We start from the raw sequence: 24,661 nt of genomic DNA, 5'->3' as shown, positions 1-24,661 counted from the left end.
AAATCCAAATCAATGAGAATTAATTTGCTCGTCGTAAAGGAAGGAAGGAAGGAAGGGAGGAAGGAGGGAAGGAAGGAAGAAAGAAAGGAAGGAAGGAAGGAAGGAAGGAAGGAAGGAAGGAAGAAAGGAAGGTAGTGGTAGTAATATAAGTTTATTTTAAAGCGGTGCTTTAGCATCTAGGCCATTTACATCTCTGTGTGTTTACATGGAAAAAGAAAGTAGTAGTAGTAATAAAGTAATAAGGTTACATCTGTAAAAATACAAAAGGGTTAAGGGGAAAGGTTACATTTTGAGATTAGTAAGGAAGGAAGGAAGGAAGGAAGGAAGGAAGGAAGGAAGTAAGGAAGGAAGGAGGAAGGATGGAAGGAAGGAAGGAAGGAAGGAACGAACGAACGAACGAAGAAAGGAACGAAGGAATGAAGGATCGAAGGAAAATAGAGGAATTAACGGCTTAATGAATAAGGCTTTTAAATCGGCTCGGTGCGAAAATTTAAAAAACAAATATTCTGAACTTTCCTCAAAAATAAATATTTTATCAGGAAGAATTGGGTAACATGCAAATACACATAGGTCGTTCTTTCTCAGGGCGGCGCGCAGTGTCATTTCGAGCTAAGAGTCAAGGCTACAATAATCAGATTGAATCTTTATTAATGATCCTGTTTTGGCTGCCGGCTTTCCTCATTTCTCTCCCTCATCCGTTAATACAGTTCCGAATCCCTCGTCAGAAAACTCCATTTTATGCAGCACCATGATCCTTTAAATCTCAAGATAAGGGGCAGTTTGATTCCGATACGATCCCTCGGGACCCCCGTGCCCACGCATTAATTCGGATGATTTCTCTCGCGGTCACTTTAAACGCATTCACACGAAAAAACAGACTATCTGCATTGATGAATTTTAGTGAGACTAAATCTTCCAAGGGACAGAATGGATTTTGAGTTAGGAGTTTGTATACCGTTTTATGACTTTCAATCGCGGGAACAGTCGCGGAAGGAAAACTAACTGATTAAATGACGCGTCTGAATACGCAACAGATAAATAATTTTATCGAGAGTTCTCATGCAAATAGACTCGTTCCGCAGTTCGTTTTTGGGGAAGAAGGGCGTATGCACTTATTTCTCGCCCGATTTCTGAGTCCTTTTCGCTCTTGTGTGACCGTGATGGTATGAGGCAGAACACAGGTTAATTTTTTCAAACAGAAATATGAGGAATTGTCGAGGAAATCAACTTTTTTCCTCTTTTCTCCAAACTTGGTGTTTGGAGATTACGCCCTTCTTTAAATAAGCCACTTAATTATGATGCAAGTTATATTGTTTTTATAGAAATATTCTCAAGGCTGATACAAACAAGGCCACTTTCAACATCTTAGTACATGCATCACTGCATCAGTTCTGCACAAAATATGTGTTGGACCAAAAAAAAATCGTGTTTTTTACGGCTCCTCTCTTGAGGATCCGATCCCAGTTGTGGCAAAAATTAATGTGCGAAACGTAATTTCTATCCGTAAATCTATTACGCAACGTAAGTTGGGATGACAAAATCTGTGAAATTACAAGCGCTATGCCAACGGGAGACCTGATTTTTTTAGACGACTCTCTATGGTTGCTCTATGAGTGGAAGCTCTTTAGGTGCAGCTCGTAATGCGTGCTGCGTGCTCACGTCTAAACGGAGCAACGTGATTTAATTTCACCGCAGGGTGCCCTGAAATTTAATTATTCTCTTAATTTCCTCTAGCATCCAGTTGCTCTATGGAAAGGAAATAGAAGCTAAGTGCACGGATGTCAAGTCAGAGCCTGCTTTTCCCGAAAAAACATAACCGGCACCTAGCGCATCGTTAATTAGACCCATCAATGATCTACATTCGCTACATTGTAGTTAGAACATTACTTTGCAAAACTGCATTGGAACGACGAATACAGTCTAAACTATGGAAAAAGTCAAAACGATCATCGCGAGCAAAATGGTAGCAATGGCGTCGAGAGGAAACACTTTTTGGTTGAACGCTGAAGGTCCGGCATATTTTATGAGGTCTCTTCATATCCCATCCGAGTCTTTTTTATTGGTTGCAAAAGTCGAGAGGTATGCGTACCTCGACCTTAAAATCTGTAATTTTGCTAAAGCAAAAAACATGTTTTCCTTCTTATACATCGTTATTTGCCTTTCTAAGTCAATTCACGTTCCTTGCCCGTCGAGAAAAAGCGAGTTACTGGCGAACTTGGAACGTAACGGTATACCGCGTGTCTCGTCGTGTCGTTTTTCCTTATGTGCCGCGGGGGTATAATGTGCGCCTTCAATTTTTTGCCCATGCAACAGTGGCATCCGTCAAACACGAATAGTCGCATCCAGGCGCTGATATTATGGTCGCGTAGTTTTCGCAACTAAGATACTACTAGCTCTAATGGTACGATGGACTCGAGTCCTACCACTTCTGACAAATCTGACGAAGATGTATTAAAAACCTGGAGAAAGAGAAGCAGGAGAAGGTGAAACAAATGGTGGGAAAAAAGAATGAGAAAGAGGGAAAAAGAAGAAGAGGATAAAGAAGAGGACAAAGAGAAAATAATGAGAGCGAATGAAGAAGAAAAGGAAAGAAAACAATCATAAAAAGCTAAAGAAGAAGAAAGGGAGGAGCGAAAAGAGGAAGGAGAGGAGGGAAGAAGAGGAGTGAAAAAAAGAGAGTTAGGAAAAGGAACAAAAATAACAGAGAAAACAATCAGAGGAAGAGAAAGAACATAAAGCAGAAAATGAAGAAGAGGAGGGAAAAGAGGAAGGAAAATAAAGAAAAAGAGTACGAAAAAGGAGGAAAGGAGAAAGATTGAGAAATAGAGGATGAAAAAAACGAAAAAGGATATTTTTCTTCCTCTACTTCCTCTCTTTTTCTCCTCATTATTCTTTGTTTTTGCCTTCTTCTTCTCCTCCTTCTTTCCCTCTTTCTTCTCCTTCTCCTATTTTTCTTCTTTCTCGCCTTTTAAATCTTTCCTAAATTCCTCATTTCCTTCGTCAATCGATTCAGAAAACGGAGACTCGGGATGAATGTAGAGGAGCTCACCTTTTTAAACCAGATTCTCTATAAAGAGATAGGGTTGTATACATTATAGAGGCGAGTTACCGCCATTTTTGACATCGCAAATAGACAACATTGTTTTCATCCTCACAAATTCATCATAAATAAACGATTCTAGGTTATTCCATAAGTATAGATTGTTTTACACTCATTTAAAGGGACAGACTGCATTGTTGCCAACTTGCAAAAGTTGCCCCTCAGCTTGCAGAAACTATATTTGAGAACAAAATCCGGAGTTGAGAGCACGGACTAAACACTTCATCGCGCTGGGGTTACTTTTTTGTTGAAGGGTTATCCCTGAGACGCGGGCCATAGACATACGTCGACATAGCCTTTAACAAGATATTATCGCCCGGCCACCATCCCCCAAAGGATCGTTTGGTCCTTTGTTTTATTACAATGGCGTCTGCCCTGTCATCACTTTTTCGGATAACGTTCCTGTGCAGGGAATCATCGGACCTATCTAAATGGAGGACAAGAAACGAGACTGGAGGGAAAAAAGTAAGGACGAGGAAAGATAGGCAGGGTAGATCAAAGATGAGGAGAAAATTGTGTAACTACATAAATATGAAGATTTTTATGACTACCAAATGTACGCCATCATGCCAAATAAACCTATCTGCATTGAACGATAAGAAAGAACAAATTCGCTAAAGGAGTGGATTGGATTTTCGGATTAGATTTTGGAGGCTGGTTTGGACTGAGTTTAATGTTCATGAGCTGCCATTAAAACGAGGACGAAGCGGTAAAAAGGCATGATCCAGGAGAGTGAAGTTGACACAGGACGGTTGCCTCCTGACACAGGAGAGTTGGGAAAACCCCTAGAGGCCTTCGAATTTTAATTGAAGTCTTCAGTGGGTTTTGCGAGTATTCCTGGGGTTTTGTTGCTATTGCCGAGTACATTTCCACTTCTGATTTTTAGCGTGTCTAGATCTGACAATTATGACTATTAGTCTTATTTCACATACGTCTTTTTTCAAATTTTTGGATGTAGATGAACCGTATGAACGAGAAAAAACACTAAAAAAATGACCCGAAACCGTACGTAACAATAGGTGGTGAACCGTATGATAGACTTCATTTGTGAGAGGGTCAAAATTTGATGTGATTCCCACGGCCTACAGGAGAACGATTTCCTTACACACCAAACTCGATCAAATTAATTTAGTTTGCCACCATTTATTAAAACTAATTTACTTTCCAACTGAACAAAAAATGACTAAGTATTCGATTCTATTGTTAAATCAAACAGTTTTTCTTTAATGATTTGATATTGACTATACACTGGAAAAGAAAGAAAAAAAAAAAAAAAAAAAAAAAAACACATTGGATCCAGAGTCCAGACTTTTAAAAACATCGACAAGAACAAATACTCTTAATTCAATCAGTTTTAAGCTGAAATTAAGAACCAAGCCTCTTAATTTGAGCGGATTCCCTTTTGATTTAAGCTTAAATCTGATTGAATCAAGAGTCCTTTTTCTTGTCAATGTTTTCAAGAGTCTGGACTATAGATCCAATGTGTTTTTTTTTTCCAGCGTATTCCCGCTATTACAAAATTATTTAATTTTCATGTTTGCTGGTTCAGTATTTGCAGTATTCACAGTAAAAGTAGTTAATTTTAACAAAAGGATAGCTAAAGGAAAAAAATGTATCACTAAATGCAGCGTTGCAAATGTATACGCTCGAGTACTACAACTCGAAGATCATAGGCCTTTGAACCTACATTGATAGCACTTAATAATTAGTCGCTATTAATTTTAAATTTTGTTGCAATATACAATTCTATCATTTTCCTTTCTTTTTTATCAAAGCATAACCGTACTCCCAAGAAAGTTAAGGACAGCATCCCGACAACACCGCGATGAGGATCATAGGCCTTTGAACCTACATTGATAGCACTTAATAATTAGTCGCTATTAATTTTAAATTTTGTTGCAATATACGATCCTCTCATATTCCTTTCTTTTTTATCAAAACGTAACCGTACTCCCAAGAAAGTCCAGGACAGCATCCCGACAACACCGCGAAGAGGATCATAGGCCTTTGAACCTAAGAAGAAGAATTAGTCGCTATTAATTTTAAATTGTGTTGCAATGAAAAATCCTATCATTTTCCTTTCTATTTTTATCAAAATGAAACCGCACTCCCAAGAAAGCCCATGACAGCATACCGACAACACCGCGATGAGGATCATAGGCCTTTGAACCTACAAAATGATCTGTTATTTACGGCCGAACAGCCCTCGCCGCGAACAGGGGGTAGGCGCGAGGGGACGGGGGGCGAAAGGAGGCTCCTTTGCTTGCTTTTGCGACGGAGCATAATCCGGGGCGGCTTGGAACTAATTTGTTGGATGGGCGCGCGCCCGGCGCTACGTGACTCGGCGGTGGCGGTGGCGGGCGTGAGGTTTCGCCGCCTACGCCCACATTCCGATCCGCCGACGGACAATTAGAGCCCCCGATATAGGTGTCGCTATCACAATCGTCGCCGGCCCAGGCGACGATTGAGGTGTTTGATCCGGGCGAGGCTCCCCCTCCCCGAAAATTATCAATCTTCCCCTTAATTAACTCGCGCTCCGCTGGTGTCAAATTGGACTCGAAGATTTCGTTAGCGTTCATGAAACTATGGGCGTCACTAGAGTGCCTGCATAGAGGAATGGAGATGTTGCATGTGTGAGGAATTTGCGATTTGACTGTAGATTGTTATGTAAAAGTTGGCGAGAAACACGATGGTGTCACTGGTTTTCTCTGAAATCATCTCCCAAGCTCAAAAAAAGCTCTCAAGTTGAGGCCAAAATGGAGGGGACATCCCACGCTATCCTGAGAGTCCACCTCTACATCAAGACAAACTCTTTGTGCAAAGATAGGGAGCAAATACATTAGCATTGATGCCGTGTTTTCAGTTTTAGAGTCCTCAAATAGAGTAGCAGCCCTGTCAATGTATTTGCTTCCTATCTCTCTGCTATCTTTGCATGGATTGCGTTCCGCTCTGACCGCACTGTGTTTGGCGCAACGCGCGAAGTATTCCTACAAATCTTCAAATCTTGTATACGGTGTGCCTTCACGCCAACCGCTGCTGAACGCAATGCGTTTGACGGAATGCGTGAAGTATTCATGCAGTTTTGTAGGCGCTAGTCGTTTCACGCCGCCCGCTGCTGACCACAACGACCGCACTGTGTTTGACGCAATGCGTGAAGTATTCATGCAGTCTTGTAGGCGCTAATGTGTTACATGCTGACCGCCACGCGCCACGGGTTTCTCCTTTGCATCTCAAGTCCTCGTCATCATTGCTCTCTGCGCCGCGCCGTTCCAGACCAAATTGCGTGTTCGGTTTCTCTCTTAACTCGACTAATTAAAGGTGCTGTCTCTTGTATCACCGAAAAACGACCAATTAGAATTAAATTCTCAGGAAATGAGAGATTTTGTCACCTTTTTTCGTTTGTAATTTTTTTTCTGAATCCGATTTTCTTTCATACCTACTTTTAAACAAATTGCAAAATTTGCCGCCATGGGCCGCGGCCCATGTGGCCACTCTGTAAATCCGGACCTGGCGTTACAAGTGGGGGCGGAAGGAGGGATTAAAAAAACAAATAAAAATGCGTGACGTAATTTATGAACGCTCCCTTTAGGGTGCATGTTTTCCTTATTTAGGAAATAATACAATTACCTATGAATGCTTTAATGTACTGAAAATCTTTGCAAGCAAGAGGATGTAACTTGGCCTCCCTCGACAATTTAAGGCGGACCAGGAATATGCGGGTAACTTACGAGCTTTTTTCGTGTCGTCCTTTCCTCTGCTAAATTTTTTTTTTTTTTCTGAACTCAAAATTTAACCTTCCCCCTCAACCCTTTTGTATTTTCACTGATGTAACCTTGATTTCCATGTAAACACACAGAAGTGTAAATGGCCTTAGATTCTAAAGCACCGATTTAAAATAAATAAACTTATCTTACTACTACTACTTTTTTTTTCCAAATTCAAATGACCCAACGAGGATTAATCCCATCCAATTATGAATTATGAATTTCCAATTATGAATCTGGCCGGAAATAAGCGAGAATCAGCTGTTCTAATATCTTTCCACCGTAGTATAATGTTGAAATTTCTTCTGAGTTCCACGAAATGTCGATATGAGAGGTTCGAGAAGGCTCTCGACCGAAATTGATGGTGAACTCAAAGGCATCTGCGTGATAGATGCGCGATATGCGGGCGGCGGGCACAAGGATGCCGCGAGACTGCGGGAGAGCTGACGCGTATTAAAATTTGCACAAAAGCATGCATCATGACATGCTAATGAAACTGCGCTCGAACCAAAATGAAGGTTTCATATCAGCTTATACCGTCATTAGGCGCTCCAACACCATGGCTCGACACCTCCCCGAAGACTTATTTTCAAATTTCCGGGGAAATTACCCCAGGTCGCGCAGCCATTTTCGGGCAGCCGACGTTTTCTAATGTTTAACTATTTATGCGCGGGCAGCTGCACCTTGTCGCTGCGAGCATCTCTCAGCTGAAAAGTTTTTAATGGTGATAACTGAGCGGAATGCGGAAATGTCACTTAGCTTAAAAAGGTATGCTACCGTGCTATAAGAAAAACGTCATATGGGCCTCCAGATGTTGCCGCATTTTATTTCATAAAATCGTCACCTTCCAGGCAAAGTATCACAAGCGCCATGCGACGTTTAAAAATTTCCGCCGCCATTTTATTTTTTTACTGAGAAATTGTTGGTTGAATCTGTTTGGAAATTTCACTAAATTTTATCGGCAGCACAAAGAAAATTCAGTGAAATTTTCGGACAGCTTCGTTGAACAATTTCTCTGTAAAAAAATAAAATGGCGGCGGAAATTTTTAAACGTCGCATGGCGCTTGTGATACTTTGTCTGGAAGGTGACGAAATGTAAATTTTCTAGGAATTTCGTACGTATATCCCCCCTATTTTTCAGAGAATTTAATTTGCAATTTCATCCTTAGTATCTGAAAATTTGAAAATAAATAATCATAATTGTCCTTAAAGATGAACGTCTTAAGGGAGGAGATTTGGCAGCATTCGCTTATTCATACGTCGTTTTTCTCAGTACGGTAATATGGACGTTACGGTTGGCGGGGTTTGTCAGAGATGAATAGAGTCCCTCCATGAGCATCTAGGTGGCAGGTGGGGACTTAAACTTCGAGGACCACCTCTCAACCTCTGAAATACCCTCTGGATGCCATTTTATTGAAACGTTTGAGAAACCAAGACAACGATCCTCATAACTATAATTTTTGTTATGCAAGCTAAAACAGTGTTGATAAAATGTTGCTTTTCTATAAATATCTAAAAAATATCCCTGAATAGGTAATAATTTTTGCTTCCCACCAAAAACTGGTAATTTTAAAGGAAAATAATCATGTGAATTTTAATACTCTACATATATTAAGTATTTTTAAAAGCATAGAAGAAGTTGCAAGATTTTGAAAACACTGTAATCTCGCCGGTTGCTTTTTGCTAAATGCAATCAAATTATTCCGCAGGAAATAGTCTACGGAATTGTCTTACGAATCACAAATAATTTTTTCCATTGTCGTCAATACAGCTGATTGTGAGTCTGATTGAATGGAACGTCTCTGATTAGTAAATCAGTCCGTCGGGGACCAAAAGCTGTTTCTCAGAGATATTTTTCACGAAGAAATAAGGCGTCCTACATTCTTACTTGGTTTAAATCTTGTTGCGTAGAAGCGGGCGGAGCAAAGGCGGTCGCGATTTGCAGAAATTTCGCCCTGTCATTCATTACGGAGGAAATAAAAGCCTGCCGTGCTCTTTTCTGCTATTACGCAATCCTAAAAATAGTTTTTACTCGGGCAGAACCCTGTAGTTTGGAGCCGAGTACGAGTTGAGGTCAATTTAAATTCAGCTCCGACTTGAGGAGTACACCCGTGCTCGACTTTTTCATATCCTCCATGATGATATGCTTCTACCCCGAGGTCATAGCATGTACTTGTGAGTAACCTTCCTCCTAAATACTCAATCGACACAATTTGTCGTAACCCAGACGGAAGAATGTAATTGCATTTCAGGGGTTTTTCTGTCGCACTTGGTGGTTTAAAATTTCCAAGGAAACACCCAGATTTCCTAGACAGATGTTGCCTTACAACAAAACTGCACAAATGGTAAGCGGGCATTGGTCCGTCGTACCGGGCTCCGGCCCGGTACGGCAGACCAATGCCCGCGCACAACCAAGAAAAATTTGGAAGAGCTCAGTGAAACTAGAAAAATTATTGAATGACACATTTCCTGGGCTGTTTTGCTGATCTGCTACGAAACGAATAGGTACTAGGTTGTACCGGTTTGGCTCTGTTTATTCAGAATACATCAGAATGGGTAAAAACAGGAGCCGACCGGCTAAAAGTTATCCACCTCATAACTGGAATTGCGGCGCGACGCGCCGAACGGCTCAGAAGCACTACGTACTTCGGCATGCATTTCAGGGTTGCAAATTGTAATTTTACTAGTATTATTACTGGTTATAGTTTGGTGGTCATTACACCAGGTGGCAAAAAAAATGCTTTCACGTAAGATTTTGAAGAGAAAACATGTGACTTTTAATTTTGCTTCATTTTGCTGTCGGGGGGGGGGGGGGGGGCTTCAGCCCCCAAGCCCCCCCTCCCCCCGGCTACGTGCCTGAACTATTCATGTCTCTTTAACTACCGGTTTTTTCCCTACTCCATTCTAGTACATTATTTTTTCGTTATTTTGACGCGAGACAACAGGGAAAGCAGGACTCATCTCGATAAAATCAAGGCGCGCGCAAAAGGGCGTTTGATGTGCTCGATCCAGAGGGAGGGCTGATTCAATCAATTTCCCAGCTCACTTTGAAACACGCAAACACCCGACAAACCGCGGCTCAGCGAAGCTCGCCCAAATAGAAAATGCCCAGATCGGAGGGTGATTATCCTCCTGATCACGACCCGTTCGTACCCGATATCATTGAGGTGTTGATGTATCCAGCCTGAGGTCTTGATTAAAAAATACCCACATAGAATTGGCACGCTGTAAGTGGGCCAATTGTGGGAGGCTGTTTCATCAAGATAGTGCATATATAGCTCAAGGCATCACTTTCCGACGAACCTTTCAACCTCCGAATTTTTGTTTCAACGTCTCTCTCCCAAAGGGCCGTTCATTAAAAATGTAACAAACTGAGGAGAGGATGGGGGAGGGAGGGTCGATGATAGCGTTATTATGTGTTAATGAATGGAGACCTACTTCACCAAAGGTGAGGTAAAACAATCTCGAATACGTTACTTATATTTTATGAACGGCCCGAAGAGAGTTATTCGCTTTAATTGATTTCTTGGGATTAGTTTTAATTGCAGCCTCATATAGCACATGTTGGAAAGAAATTTACACTAAAACAGTTTCAAAACCTATAAAATCTGATCCATCCCTTCGGCAACTATAGATTCTTTCTTGAATCTTTTGAGACAGGTCGACTTTTTTCACTCAAATACCCCCAATCCCAATAGATCCGATGCACACTTAAGAGATACAGCCAATTTCTTCAAAGGAAAATCCCACGAATATCAGGTTGAGCACTTGAATTTATGATGTTTGTATGTATTGGTCGCTTTCATAGCGCACTAGGGCGCTCTGCGACACCTAACTGCAACTGAAATCCGTCAAGGTAGAAATTCCCCAGAAGGCAGCATTTCTCCGTATCTTTTTGGATTCCTCTTAAAATATCTCGTCGTAAAACTTAATGTAAAGCTGAATGTGCACGACCACGAAAATCGATCGTTCGGTTGGTAAGTCGTGTGCAATGTTTCGCGGTCGCATAGTTGGACGCATTTAAATAAAAAAGAAACTACATCCATTCTTTCATGAACTCTCAGATCCAAAAGGAAAAATGCTTAACAGGGCTCATGCTAGTATGGGTATACTTTCTTTTGATTTAAATACGTTCAATTTTAGTATTATTTCAAAATTTACAAAATAGATCAGTTGAGAAAAATCGGTTCAAATGTGCCCCTATGCAAAATGAATGCGTTTTATACCAAATATTTAAGTGCAAACAGAAATTAAGCAATACATGCATGATATCTCAAGTTTTTTTTTTTTTTTTTTTTTACATCCAGTACAACATAACCTTAATGGAGTTCCAATCTTCTTGATGAGCAAACTTCTCCTCTATGAACACAGGTTCTCTTTCTGCAAACTTTTGCCGAAATCGCTCTTACATGAGATTGAAAATATTGCGGTATTTAATTTTCAAGAAGTAACCGATCCTTCGGGCCAAATCCTGACCTGAGTTAACCACACCCTACTTCCCCCGCCTCTGCAAGTGCACCTACCCAACACGATTCGTTAGTGCTCCGCTATGAATCTTCACTAAATATTTGATCTCCTCCATCCAGAGCCAGCAAATCCGTCCGTGCCCGGAGCGAAGTGGGGGCGCTTTCAAATTTAGGACGGGAACATGTGAATCGGCGATTTCCAAAAGCGCACAAGTCCACGATTTGATTAGCTCAGCGCTTGAATTGTCGAAATGTTTTCGAATGACTTTGATCGATACGTAGCATTGGTGAAATAAGGGTTTATCGATCAAGGCAGTTCGATATGTTGAATCGTTATCGAATGGCTTCGATCGATACGTTGCATTGCTGAAATAGGGATTTATCGATCAAGGCAGTTCGATATATTGAATCGTTATCGAATGACTTTGATCGATGTAGCTAGGCTTACGACTGGGTAGGTTTATCGATCAATGCGTTCGATATGTTGAATCGTTGTCGAATGGCTTCGATCGATAGGTTGCATTGCTGAAATAGGGATGTATCGATCAAGGTCGTTCGATAAGGATTCAACAATCGACATGCAGAATAAACGTATGCATTCTAGTGTAGCTCAAGGCTTTACCGACTGGGTATGTTTTATCACGCGGGCGTTTCAAATGTCCGAATCGCAGCAGAATTAGCGCTTAATTGTAAGTGTAATTTCTAGCGTTAAGCCGGCCCGGCGGAGCGTGCTGGCGTGCTTAGGAAAACCACAGTACGGATATTTGGGCGTTGCCAAGTTTACTCTAATAAATGTAAATTTCCGGGCAAACTAATCAACTTTCCTCTGGGAATTTTTTAGAATACCTCGTTCGCATTTTAATCGGGTATGCCTAAAAATATCAGGGAAAATATTTCTAACTTTTTTCAACAATCGCCAGACGAGATTTCGTCATGTCCCATACGAGGGAGCATAACTCGATTCCAAGATTGCAAGATTAAAACGGCCAACACAATTTTTTAATGACAATGTACTTGCGAAGTTTTTGTTGAAAATGTTTCTGATTTTCGCACAAGATCGGAGGAGAAATAAATAAAATTGCCTGATGGAAATTCTCAAGATCCTCTTGGTAAAAGCGTCATTTGCGCGGGAAAATTTTGCAACAATAAACTGTAGTTAAGTTGTTTGGAAACTTTGGAATTTCACGTGAAATTGGAGCTTGTGTATCAGAAAATTTCTGGGGAAAATATCCATACGTATATAATTTCTCATAAATTGACACATTCTAGAGGGAGAAATTTGACAACATACGAATGTTCATACGTTTTTTCCCCTCAGAGTATGGCAGCATGCTTGACTTTCCCTCTCGTCCGCCTCCACGCACAGTCACGCTAAAGAAAAACCACTCATCTCCACGGGAAATCCTATGCAGAGTCGTGGTTTTTGCTCCCCGTGGTTTTCCCTCTCTCTCACCTCCACGCTCAGCGATTCCGAGGAGAACCCACGTAACTCCGGTAGATGTTATACCGAGGTTCGCGGTTTTTACCCGACGTGGCGGAGCTATCCTCGGGGAAATCATTTTTCCGGCCGGGCAGGACTCGCCGTGCCGCTCGGTCAGCCTCGCCCTGTTGCCGGCCCTCCACCTCCTCCAGTTCGCTCGGTTTTTTATCCCGGTGGAAAAGGAGTATTTTGGCAGCTCGATCTGGCACCCGTGTGGGGCCGCCTCCGTAATCGTGTCCGTCTCCGTCTCATTGCAATTCATTAATGTAATTGTGCTTCCTCCCCCTCCCCCTCCCCGTCGACACTCGAGGGTTGAAGCCGCAGGTGTTGCCAATGTGGGTGTTGTGCTCGAAAAATATTTTTTCCGATTTTTACTCTGTGGAAAAAAAAAGCATTATAAAGGTGACGACCGAACTAATGTCGAAATTCCGAGGTGATACCCTGACTTTTCTGGGGGGAGGGGGGGATAAACACGACAGATTTTGGCAAAATACTCTGATTTTTTCCTGATTTAAATGCAACGAAATGCCTCGAAAATTTTGGAAGTATGAGTCTTGTGCTGAGTGCGGTTTTTTCTTCAAACGTAAGTACAACCTCTCTTTTAAGAGTGTCATGCATTTTTTTTGGCTTTTTCCGGGAACTTCAGGTTTTGTTCAGTTCCCTGACTGTCACCAACTTCAATGCGTTAAGCTACCTGACGCAAAAAATTTGCATTTTTGTCACATTTATGTTGGAGGCCAATTGTCGAATGAGCCATTTGAGAAAATTTCTAAGCGTATATGACCTGCAATAGGAAAAACATTGGAAGTCCTAGGCTGGAAAGTCTTCAGTAGACTAGTTGAGTTGGGTAAAAAAAATCGATGTTAAGGTCTCGCGGGATAACGATCACTAGTATTCTGTAGAAGAACTCGCTAATCGCTTAGTTTATTTAGGTATAAAAAAAGACGTAAATGTGCGATGTAATTCAGCGATTTTGTGCCCGAGATGAGACAAATTAGATGTTCAAGTGGCCTTTTTTCGGCATCACGGTTTTATGAACTGTAAACTTCAAACCGATATAGCCCCGATTTGCTTGAATATTTTTGGGCATTCTTGCCTTAAAATTCGAGCTAAAGGCTCCTGTATAAGTGTATACCCACGCATCAAGAACCAACTGGACGCCTTTGAGCTACGACTGTGAGTGAGAATTGGCAATCGTGTTCTCGACCACTGTAAGAAGGGCCGTGATTAAAGGCCTTTGTGTCCCGAGGTTTAGTCCTTTGAAAAATTGGAGGTTTCCGGGATATCACATACTTTGAGAGAGTATCTTATGACATAAATCAACTTCTTCATTTTGCTCCTTAGCTCGAGGGAGACATGTTTGTTTGCTCAAGGTTGACTCCGCTCATAAAAATTACGCTGATTTAAACATTATAGTCTCATGAGATTAATGTTTCCTTGATCGGGTTCCGTCTTAAGGTTTGAACGTTTCTCGTCGGATGGAAAAAATAAGGATGACAAGAGTATTGACATAAGAGGATTTAACAGGGTGATTAGAGGAAAATTAGCTTTACTCAACATATTAGTCTTGAAACCCCCCATTAAAACTGCGTTTATGGCGCATATCGACGGTGTAAGTCGTCAATCACATAACTCTGTTTGCGACGTCGGTTGCAGACTTTCTGTCATACTTTACTTTTTACGCAAAACATGTTAGCGCCTACAAGACTGCATGAATACTTCACGCATTGCACCAAATATGGAGCGGTCGCTGCTCGCTGGTCTGCGTGAAACATATGTATATCGACGGTGTAAACTCGGTTTGCTGTCATACTTTGTTTTTTAAACGGAAAACTACTCAACGGCAATTATTTAAAACTGCCGTGATTTTTCTTCTCTGTGCGAAGAAAATTCTGCCTAAACTTCAAGCAATGATGTCAATTTGTTTTCTTTTAAAAAAATAACATAGAGGCGGAGATTTCCAGACACCGCAAACGAGTTATGTGATTGCCGACTTACACCGCCGATATATAATTTACCCCTAACTTTAATCAGAGAAGCGGTGCTCCCCTAACATACATGCAGGGGTTGCTATCATTGCTAAATTTCCGACCAAATTTTAACGTAAATCACTTCGTTCAGTTTTTTAGACGAGATGTGAAACGACGAGTGCGATATAAAGGATAGAAATCTGACTTCCTCTTGGCAAGGATTCAACACTAAAAATTAGGTTTTCGATGGGCTCTGTAATCAGATCAGAAATCCGTCCAAATTTCTCATTTGTCAAGTGAGAGGAAAATTGGAGCTTCAAGGCACCATGATGACGGTAAGAGAAGGATGGTGACAAGGGGTGGATGGGAGGAGGGGGAGGGTAGGGTGTAAATTAGTACGAATCGTAAACACAGGGTAAATACAGGGAGGCTATCGATTTTTAATTTATTACCCTCCATGTGTTCACGATGGGACAAACAGGGTGTCAACTTGAGCGGCGATGCAAAATTGAACGGCAAATTGCACCATTGAAAAATTTCTGTTTTAGTAAAAATGAACTCTTCTTGAATATTCTCCACTAAAAAACTCCGATTATTTGAATAAGTTCTGCGAAAAACTTGGCGCTTTCGCATTGCTGCAAGAAGAAGGAGGACAAGAGGAAGAAAAAGAAGAAGAAAAAGAAGGGTCGGAAGGAGGAATAAGAGAAGAAAAATAAAAAGGAAAATATAGAGGAGAAGCAGGACGAGAAGAAGGAAAAGGAGAGAAGAAGAGGAAAAGGCAAAAGAGTAAGAAGGAGAATAGAATAAGAAATTTTTTTTAACATTCTGTAAAATTTCTTGGAATAAGTTGTAAGCGATTTGTTCCAAATATTCGCTGCCAAAGGAGGGCGTAAAGCATGTGATTTTTTTGGCTCTCACTTTGACGATTCTCATTTTTAATACAATTTCCTTACATTTATGTTTCAGGTAAGAAAAATCAAGTAATTAAACCTGTAGATGAGACTCGATGTTAAAATATCCGGCCGGTGAGTGCTGAGGTGCCGCTGAAATGAATCTTCTTCTTTTTTACCATATGGTTTCCACTAATCATTCATTAATAGTTGCAGAGTTGAAGGAAAGCATATGAGGTAGATGCAAAGGGCCAACGCTATAAATATATTATTTAAGTCTCTCAAATCAATAGCGTGACAAAAGGTAACGGTTTGAATTTTTTATAGAGCATCAATGACTTCAAAAAATAACTCAGCTTTCACTCTCTCAAACGGCAGTACACAATTCGCGCGGTTGGACCAATTACAAATATTTTAGTAAAAATGAACATTAACGTTAAACAAGAGGGACGAAAGCATAAATAAAAGACACGGCTGCCCCCCTTCCTCCCTTCGCATTGAGTTACACTCGTGTAAGGTTTATGTTTAACGTCTATTTTAGTATCTCAGTTTATCTCAAAAATGCATTGGTATTTGTCGACAGTTTATACATGATTATACTGAAGAAAAATAATATTAAAGTAGGTACACATCAAAATAACTGATAATATCTTATTTATAATATAACATCGCGCAAAAAAACAAGCAGAACTTAATGAATAAAAGTCCTGCTTTAATGCGATTTTTTCGCACAGGGAAGAATTGCGAATTATTCTACCGACTTGGGGTTAAAGTTCGGTTCGACTACGTAAAAATCGGCAACTATGAACGTCATTCTATACGCGATTAATTATTAGCAATTTCTCCTCAATTAGCTAGCGCATCCTGATTGGCCAGACATATTGAAAACAACACATCGGGAGCTTACAGGGGCGGAACGCTGTCTGTCCCAACATTCGTTCGGTTGGCCTGCATCCAAACTTAAAAACAATGTTGCTTACAAATTCACTCGCGAGAACATTAAGTGGCTCGAAACCAAGCAGATTTGAACTCCCCTCTCACCTTATCCCACATTCCGCTGAATTTCAATCAGAGCCATAGCGTAAAGTGACATCTTAATCTGGGCTCATTTGTAAGTTCAGCCCACAATTTTAAAAGGCGGGGAAAATGTAAGAGATCTTCTATACTGCTCTCAACACCCTTTGTTGGCAGCACTTCCAATTCAACTTGCGTATTTATTCCAATTAGTCCATATACTTTCGCAAATTGGATAAGAGAAAAGTAAAGTGATCATTTACAAAAAGAATAGCACACTGGAAAATTAAAATTGGAACAGGTTAGGCGGTATAGCGATGGGCATATAAAACATATTTCGAAGGTGAAACCAACATCCTACGTACCTCGGTTTACGACGTTGCAGACTTCTTGCCATACTCTATTTTTTAAACGGAAAATTACTCAACTTCAATTCTTGAAAACTTCCGTGCTTTTTCTTCCCTGTCTGAAAAAAAAAAAAAAACTCTATGAAAACTTCAAGGAATGATATTTAAAGGTTCGTCTCCTGAAAACTGAAATGGGAGTGGAGATTTTTAAACACCGCAAACGAGATAAGTGATTTGGTAGTTTCGCTGTCATTTAACTTTGACACCTCTACAAATGTGACCGTATTACTGAGCTGTAATCACGCAGGAATTACATGAAGCAAATAGACCATGTCTTTACTTTAAGCTTTTTAACAAAATACTATTGTGACTGCACTTGATTTCAAGCAAAGTTAGTCAAAATTTCAATGCTACAATTCTGTGTGCCTACAAATCATTCATTTGATGAATAACTCTTCGCATTTGTTGCGTTTTTGCCTACGTGGAGAATTGAAGGAAAACTTGCACTGCAGACTCAATTAGACTAACAACTTTCGCAATTGTCTGTGTGCTCTTTGCCTGCCTGTAGACTTGAAGGAAAACTCGCTTCCTCGAGAACGAGTCCCTCCACGTGTGGTTCATTCAATTCTTGTTTTGATGCTAAATTGATGAGTTTAAAGTGTTCGAGCCGTTTTCAGATTCGACTAGCTTGATTGAACCGATAAGCATCATTCCATTTTGTTTATTCCTCTATACGTTGAAAAACCATCGAATATTGGAATGCGCTACGCAGAAGTTTGAACAAAGTGGCTATAAATAGAAACATAAATAGGTGATTTAATCCGAGAGGCATGGCATGTTCAAGCGTAACCTGTCACGATGAAGTAGCAGCGTTTTTTTGCCGCGTCCTTTACGAATATTGAATCGAGCTACGTCCCGTCGAATTATTTTTAAAAATGAAAAAACTCCGAGCGCCGAAAAAAATCAATGGCCATAAATGAATATGGCCCCGAATTAGAGAGTTCCTATTTCAATTTGTGGGAAATTTACCGCCTTTGTTCATCGCGTAATTTATGACTCGCATTAGAACCGATGTTGCCGACTTATGTTGAATTGTTCACTGATTTTGAAGCTTGTGTTCATGACTTTATACCGCGGATGAGTTTATTTGGAATCTACCTACTGCACCAAACTCTGCCTAATTTCCTTTATTTTTTTTCAACAAAATAAATTTGAAATTCTGACTTGAAATTACAGAAGGATATTCTTCAAACAGTATTCCAAAAAAATTTTAAAAAAGTAAAAAAGTAAATGTAAAAGTAAAAGTGTTCAAGAGTATTTCTCCGGTAATTCGCAAAAAGTTTCGATGCGTTATGATATTTAGATCTCTCTTAAAAATTAAAAATAAAAAAATCTACGAGAAAATTAAGCAACGTAATTTGCCGTTAGGCTGATCCCGATTAAGGCTTGGTCTGGTTTCTTCTGATCCTGGTTTCAAAACCAGGATTCTGTTTCTATTCGATAACCCTATTTTCTTATTGATTTTGCTTTTGTCATTCGTAAGTTTTGTTAGGTCAGCTGGAGAAATCCGATATAGCATAAAACTTATAATACTGCAGATTGAACGCTAAGAATTACTTTTAAATGATTAGTAATAATATAAAGCGGGGTTTACCACACTTGTCATGTATTGATATATTGAATCTTTTTTTTAGCAGATATACCTTTAAAATTAATAAACTCGAACATGGAGGGTTAATCTTTTGAACTTTATCACGGTGGATGAAAATGATGTACTTATGAAATAGTTCTAGGATGTATTGCTAGCAAGCTCTTGTAATGGACAATTGGGACAACCTAGTCAGCCGAGACACATAAATACAATAAGTTTCTAAATTCTTAAGGCAAATTCTGTGTCCTGCTCTTGATTACCCAGACATGATCATGTAAATATCTGATTTTACCGAACCGCCCGAATTTTTGAATATTTATTTCGATCCAGTTTTAAACCATGACTGACCCTACCGCCTTCTACCAAGTAATCTTCCCCTGTATCAATGTTTTCGTGTCGCTTTATTTTTAACTCGATAACCGCGAGAGGGAAGAACTCTTGACGCAATCACGTACAGGATCTCTGAAGATTCCGGAGCTATCTGAGATATTCCTCCCCCGATTTTAAACGTTGGTACGTAAGAAAGAGGACGATCAGAGAGATGCGGTGACACGCAGCGCGGAGGAGAAGATATCGAGAGGGAGTGACAGTAGATTTATGTGTGGCGGGTCAAATGTGATGCACGGCGCGGCGTGGCGAGAAGGCGTTGCTGAGTTCACGATTGACGAGAAACATTTCCGGGTTTTTTTTTTTTTTTTTTTTTTTTTTCTTCAGTCTACAAAAAGTACTTTGATAAGCGGCTGACGAGTCGAGTGCGAGTCTTTTGAAAGATGGGAAGGTATCACCAAAACAGTATGAAAGCTAAGGTTGATTTCATAGTTGGATCACATTTCGCGATGTTGGACCACTATTTCTGGCCCATTTTAGAAACAACATACATGCTATTGGTTTCCCTATGCAGATACGTGCTTTTATGGGAGAGCCAGATATAGTTCCTTACGCAAAACGGTTGCTTATTGCAAAAAAGTAATCCAGTAATTCCTTAAACAACGCCTTCCCCAGGGACGGTCCGTATAATTTAAGGGCTGTATTTTTATATTCATTTATAAAACAGATCCTTTCTTAAGGAGGCCTCGTATTTTTGGACTGTGACTAAGGGATCTTTATAAGGACACCTTTGATGCGTTAACGGGAAAATTTTCTCAAACTTGTGAGTAAAATTCAGCCCTGTAAAGTTCCCTAAATTACCCTGTAAAGTGGTCCACCCTTACTTTTTAAAAATTATTTTAAAATAATTTTTTTTTTCAAGTTTTCTCGATTTCTCCCGCATGTTTTTAAATATCTTACCTCAATTTTTCCATCGCAGAATTTTGTATTCAACGGATTCTCAGGAGTGAACTTAGAAAACTAAATCGACCTTGGTCTTTCGCACCGACGCGTAATTCGAACGCTCCTGCCGCGATGTGTCCCAAAATCTGACGTCTGCAAAGCAAACGTAAATTTTTATTTATAGCCGCCGAATTTCATTTTTAATGCCATCCCCGATCCAGAGCTACAATCGCGAGGCCATCGCCGTCAGCGCTATTACTTGAGAGAACCCGAGCGCTGCGAAGTTGTAGTCGGAATAAATTAAGCCGAGTGTCCTGTCAAGTTTGAAAAATTCGGCTCATCGAAGTTGATGAATGGAGAACAGTGGCGATTTCAACTGGACCGCGCTGAGCAGAAAGGTACCAAGCCACATCAGCTATTGCCAAATTTAATCAGGCAACATAATGTTTTACATGAATACGGTTGTGCAGATTTTTTTTTTTTTTTTTTTTTTTTTGCAATTTTCACTGAATTTTCTGCATAGTACGGGGCAAATGCCTTCAAAATTTTCAAAAGAATTCGTTGAAACGTTCTTTTGTAAAAAATTAAATTGCCCAGTTAAATTTGGCAATAGCTGATGTGGCTTGGTTCCTTTCTGCTAAACGCGGTCCAACTCAAACTCGAAAGCTCGAAGGCAGTACGATGGGAAACGCTGAATTTGGCGGGAACTTACGCAACATTGCAGCTTGACCAGATTTGGGAATGGGAGCTTATCTGGATCGATGGCTGTAATTATTGAGTGTTGCAGCTCGGAAAAGAGAAGAGCCTCCCTTTTTTCATCAAATATCGAAGAATAGTCATACTTGAGGGCTACAGTGTTGGTACTACAATAGGTTGGTACTACAGGAAGTTGGTGCCCTACGTGGGTCGATTCATGCCGCACTCATTTCGAGCTTCTATTTTGATATGTTTTTCACAATAATGCACAGGAATAACAATCGGTATTTATCAAGGCAAGAATCGATTATTCACAACACACTTCAATTGAGGAAAACAGTGTTGTCAGCCTGTCATAATCGGTATAATAATAAAAACCAAGACGCTTATGTGCCGGGAGCTAATCCGTGGTTAAGTAAATTATAATGTACAGACGGTTTTCATTGGAGGTTAGCGGTTCTCGCAATTTGACATCCATCAAAGGGCGCGCATTAGACTGCATTTTGCAATTATTACTTTTCGGCTCCATTCATAAACAGCATGCGTGAATGGCTTTGTGGATTAGCCATAAAAGTGATTCCTCATTCCAACGTGGAGGTCAACATACTTATTATTAGCAACAAGTGGATGCAACTATTCGAGCTCAAGTGACGTGCTCATTGCATACACCACAACTTGAAGGCGCTAGAGATTTCCTTGTCATCCAGGTTCTGTTGCCATTTTGAGCGCTATTCAAAGGCTGAACCACAATCTATTTTTGACAAAAAGGGATCCTGTTCTCGCATGTTCCCGGCAGAGAACGCCATTTATGCTTGTTGTATTTTTTTCCAACAGAATGTAAATCACACACAACTCATTTTTTCTTAAAAGTGTGACTTGGATCCTTACTATTAAACTAATTTCATTTCGTATGCGGTGTATTTCATTCAAGTTTGGGACAAAGTCGTGAATTTTTCCGTCAATTTGCAACAAGGCACTCCAGACGATGGACGTGGGCACGTTGCCAGAACTCTTGGTCGACAGGTGTCGTGATGCAAGTTGAAAATAAGACGACATCACGATCGTCCAATTTTTCCCTGAGAACATGATCGCTGAACGACAGTCCGGGATGTTTTCTCAGCTCCATCAACTTTGAAGGCATGCTTGATTTAATTTTCGTCACGGCGAGTCGCCTATTTTATCATAGCGCATCTGTGAGGTTGCCACTTATCCTCAAAAAACACATTCTTCTCAGGGGAAGACCAATTCTGTCGGTGCAAACTGGCAGAATTGCTCTTAATAGGAAAATCAAAATGCGTTGGACCGGTGAAGGCTCCAAAAATTTCAAACTAAGATTAGGTCTCGTTCGTAAACAGAGCAGAGCGCCCATACGATCGTTGATAACTGCTTCATGAGGACAGATGTTAATTAGTTCCGCTAAGTTTCCTATCAGATATGACAACGGAGTTACGATGAATGAATTGGATGTATGATTTTACGCGAGGAAATGAAATAATTGAATCGATGTTATGCTTATGGTGACAAAAAAGTTTGTCTTTTCATTTTCCGCTCCAGACTCTTTTTTTTCGAAGAATGATTTTTAGGCACTCTAAAGTGATGATATTTTTCTTAAGAGGGAGGTCACTGGGACGAATTCAAAGACGTAATTTCGAGATATTTAAAAATAATAAAATAGCTTCCATCTCGGATTGTCTACAAAACTCTTCAGACCTTGTCCTGCACAACAAAAAGTGCATGTTAAATCTGCATGACGAAGCCTAAAAACGAAATTATCAAAAACATCCTCTATTTTTCCGCGGCGTGAATTGGTGTGAGCATGAAATTTGTACGGAGATCGGTACGGGAGATCATGGATGCCAAGCAGACCATCGTGCATGATATTATGACAAAACAACTCATTTGGTATGGTCATGTCCAGAGAATGGCAGGAGACAGGTTGCCGAAGAAGGTCCTTGACTGGGTTCCTCCTGGGAGAAGACGCAGAGGGCGCCCAATGAAAGGTTGGAGGGAAGGGATTGAAGCAGAAATGTTAAGGTGCTCAATCCCCCAAGATTTGTGGTTTGAAAGAGAGCAGTGGAGGTTAGGAGTCGTAGAGCGCAAGGGGGTGCTGTAAAGCGACTTATATGTATGTATGAAATTTGTGCCTTAAAATCACACATTCACTCATTTTTTCCGGTAAATAATCCAAATGTCAACGAGGACCTCATAAATATAGCAAAATGAGCTTTGACCGGTGAAGGTTCCATCTAGAATTTGGTATCGTCTGTAAAATGAGTGCCAAAGCTATGCTCGGGACACTCTTAATTGCTTTGTTTGGACAGTTATCTTTTAGTTCCGCTAATTGTAAGTTTTTGATAAAATATCTCAATCAAATATGACAGCAAAGTTAAAACGTATAAAGTTTGAGGAGCTATGCTATATGATGAAGATAAAATTATAGAAGTGAATGTTATGCTTAAGGTGACAGAAAATACTTAGTTCCTCTTTTTGAGAGAAGGTTTTCGGGAATTCTGAATATTGATGATATTTTTTATTAACGGGTAAGGTAGGTCATAGAGATAAAATGCAAAAGAATATCAAAAATGAGAAAATGAGAAAATATTCATCAAGGACTGTGTTCTACAAAACTCTTTAGACCTTGCCTTTTATTATTTGATGAGCATGGCGAAAACAATCAGCAAGAAGAATTTAAGAGGCAGAAAAACTAAATCATTTAAGGGTCATGTGACAAAGCGGAAAATACATACGAACACTTTGAATTTTTCTATCTGAACAGATTTCAGTTAGTTCCACTAAGTTCCTCATTAAATATGACAACGAAGTTAACACGAGGTAATGAATTAATGGATGTGTTGCGTATAACCCGATGAGGCGTAAATCGATTTTAAGGGCGGAAGTTACAAACTAATGATAGGCTAACAATCAAGTTCGGTTACCATGAAAAGTAGAACACAAAGTGACCCAAGCCAAGCCTCTCTGGCCTTTCCGTGGGTTTTCATTGTTTCTTGTACTGAATGCAAGGAGAACTTTACGGGAACTGACATCAAATTTGTGCTGGTTTGAGCTTTATTTGAATCAGTGAGTTCGAAAACACACCGACTCGGGAAAAAAAATTATTCAGGAAACACCTAAAACTGCGCAGCGGACGAAGAAGTTACTTTAAGAAAAACCTTTTTGGTGCCAAAGGACAAGTACTTAGAGACTTTGTAAAACACCAAGTTGAAATCGATACACCATGTTTGATAACAGAGACTTAAGCGTTTAAGAATTTCCGAGTTGGTGTGTTATCGTTCTCACCGACTTTCAGATACTAATTTTTCATATAGTCTGCCCTGAAAAATTAATATTTTTGGACCTGAATAACGCTTGAATATTTCTATAACTTGTTGGAACAAGGTAAACTGAACCGAAAAAAGAAAATCGCAAAATTGAATGGTCACCAATTCCCTTGAAATGGCCAAAAATTGGTATTTCTAATGACACACTTCGATTTTTCCCTTTTTTCCGCCGCTGTTTCGAGCACTTCCCATTGCAATTTCGAAATTGTCTTTTGCGTGGAGATGCTTCTAACCATAAGTGTAACTAAACCGTAAAAAAGTGAAAATCGAAAAAAACCCGAGTTGGTATGTTTTTGCACTCACTGATTCTTTTGGCGTAGTGCGTGAAGTAGGTATTCCTGCGCTCTTGTAGGCGCTAATATGCTTTCCGCGCCGATCGGCGCGGCGCGGCGACCGCACTGTGTTTGGCGCAATGCGTGAAGTTTTCCTGCACTCTTGTAGGCTCTAATATGCGTTGTCCGCTGACCGGTGCGGCGGCTGCACTATATTTGGGGAGATTAGAAACGATGTTACAGAGGCAGATTGAAAGAAACTGTAGAAACAGAGGGGAGATAATAAGTTTGAAGAATACTTGGGTAAAATTGATGAGACGGTCCATGCAGAGTGCAGACAAAAATAGTCGAATAAAGAGTGTATCGGAACTTAAATGAAAACAAAAAGCAGAAGCTAATGCGAG

The 24,661-nt window shown here is 40.2% G+C and overlaps 1 protein-coding gene and 1 long non-coding RNA gene across 3 annotated transcripts in view; one reads left to right on the top strand and one right to left on the bottom strand.

The window, feature by feature from the left end:
* The window catches only part of LOC109029742 (QRFP-like peptide receptor), a 150,324-nt gene that overhangs the window by 10,501 nt on the left and 115,162 nt on the right, over window positions 1-24,661 (top strand). The gene's annotated exons all lie outside the window — the stretch shown is intronic.
* Window positions 1-24,661, bottom strand: part of LOC140224233 (uncharacterized) — a 93,628-nt gene that overhangs the window by 22,127 nt on the left and 46,840 nt on the right. The window contains exon 4 of the long non-coding RNA XR_011899525.1: window positions 17,050-17,150. This is a non-coding gene — a long non-coding RNA (uncharacterized lncRNA). The remainder of the gene's footprint in view (window positions 1-17,049; window positions 17,151-24,661) is intronic.

This window comes from Bemisia tabaci, chromosome 3 (genome assembly GCF_918797505.1).
Source record: "Bemisia tabaci chromosome 3, PGI_BMITA_v3".
NCBI classification, from domain to species: domain Eukaryota; kingdom Metazoa; phylum Arthropoda; class Insecta; order Hemiptera; family Aleyrodidae; genus Bemisia; species Bemisia tabaci.
The sequence above is the reverse complement of the archived record's forward strand: the minus strand, read 5'-3'. Positions and strand labels throughout refer to the sequence as shown.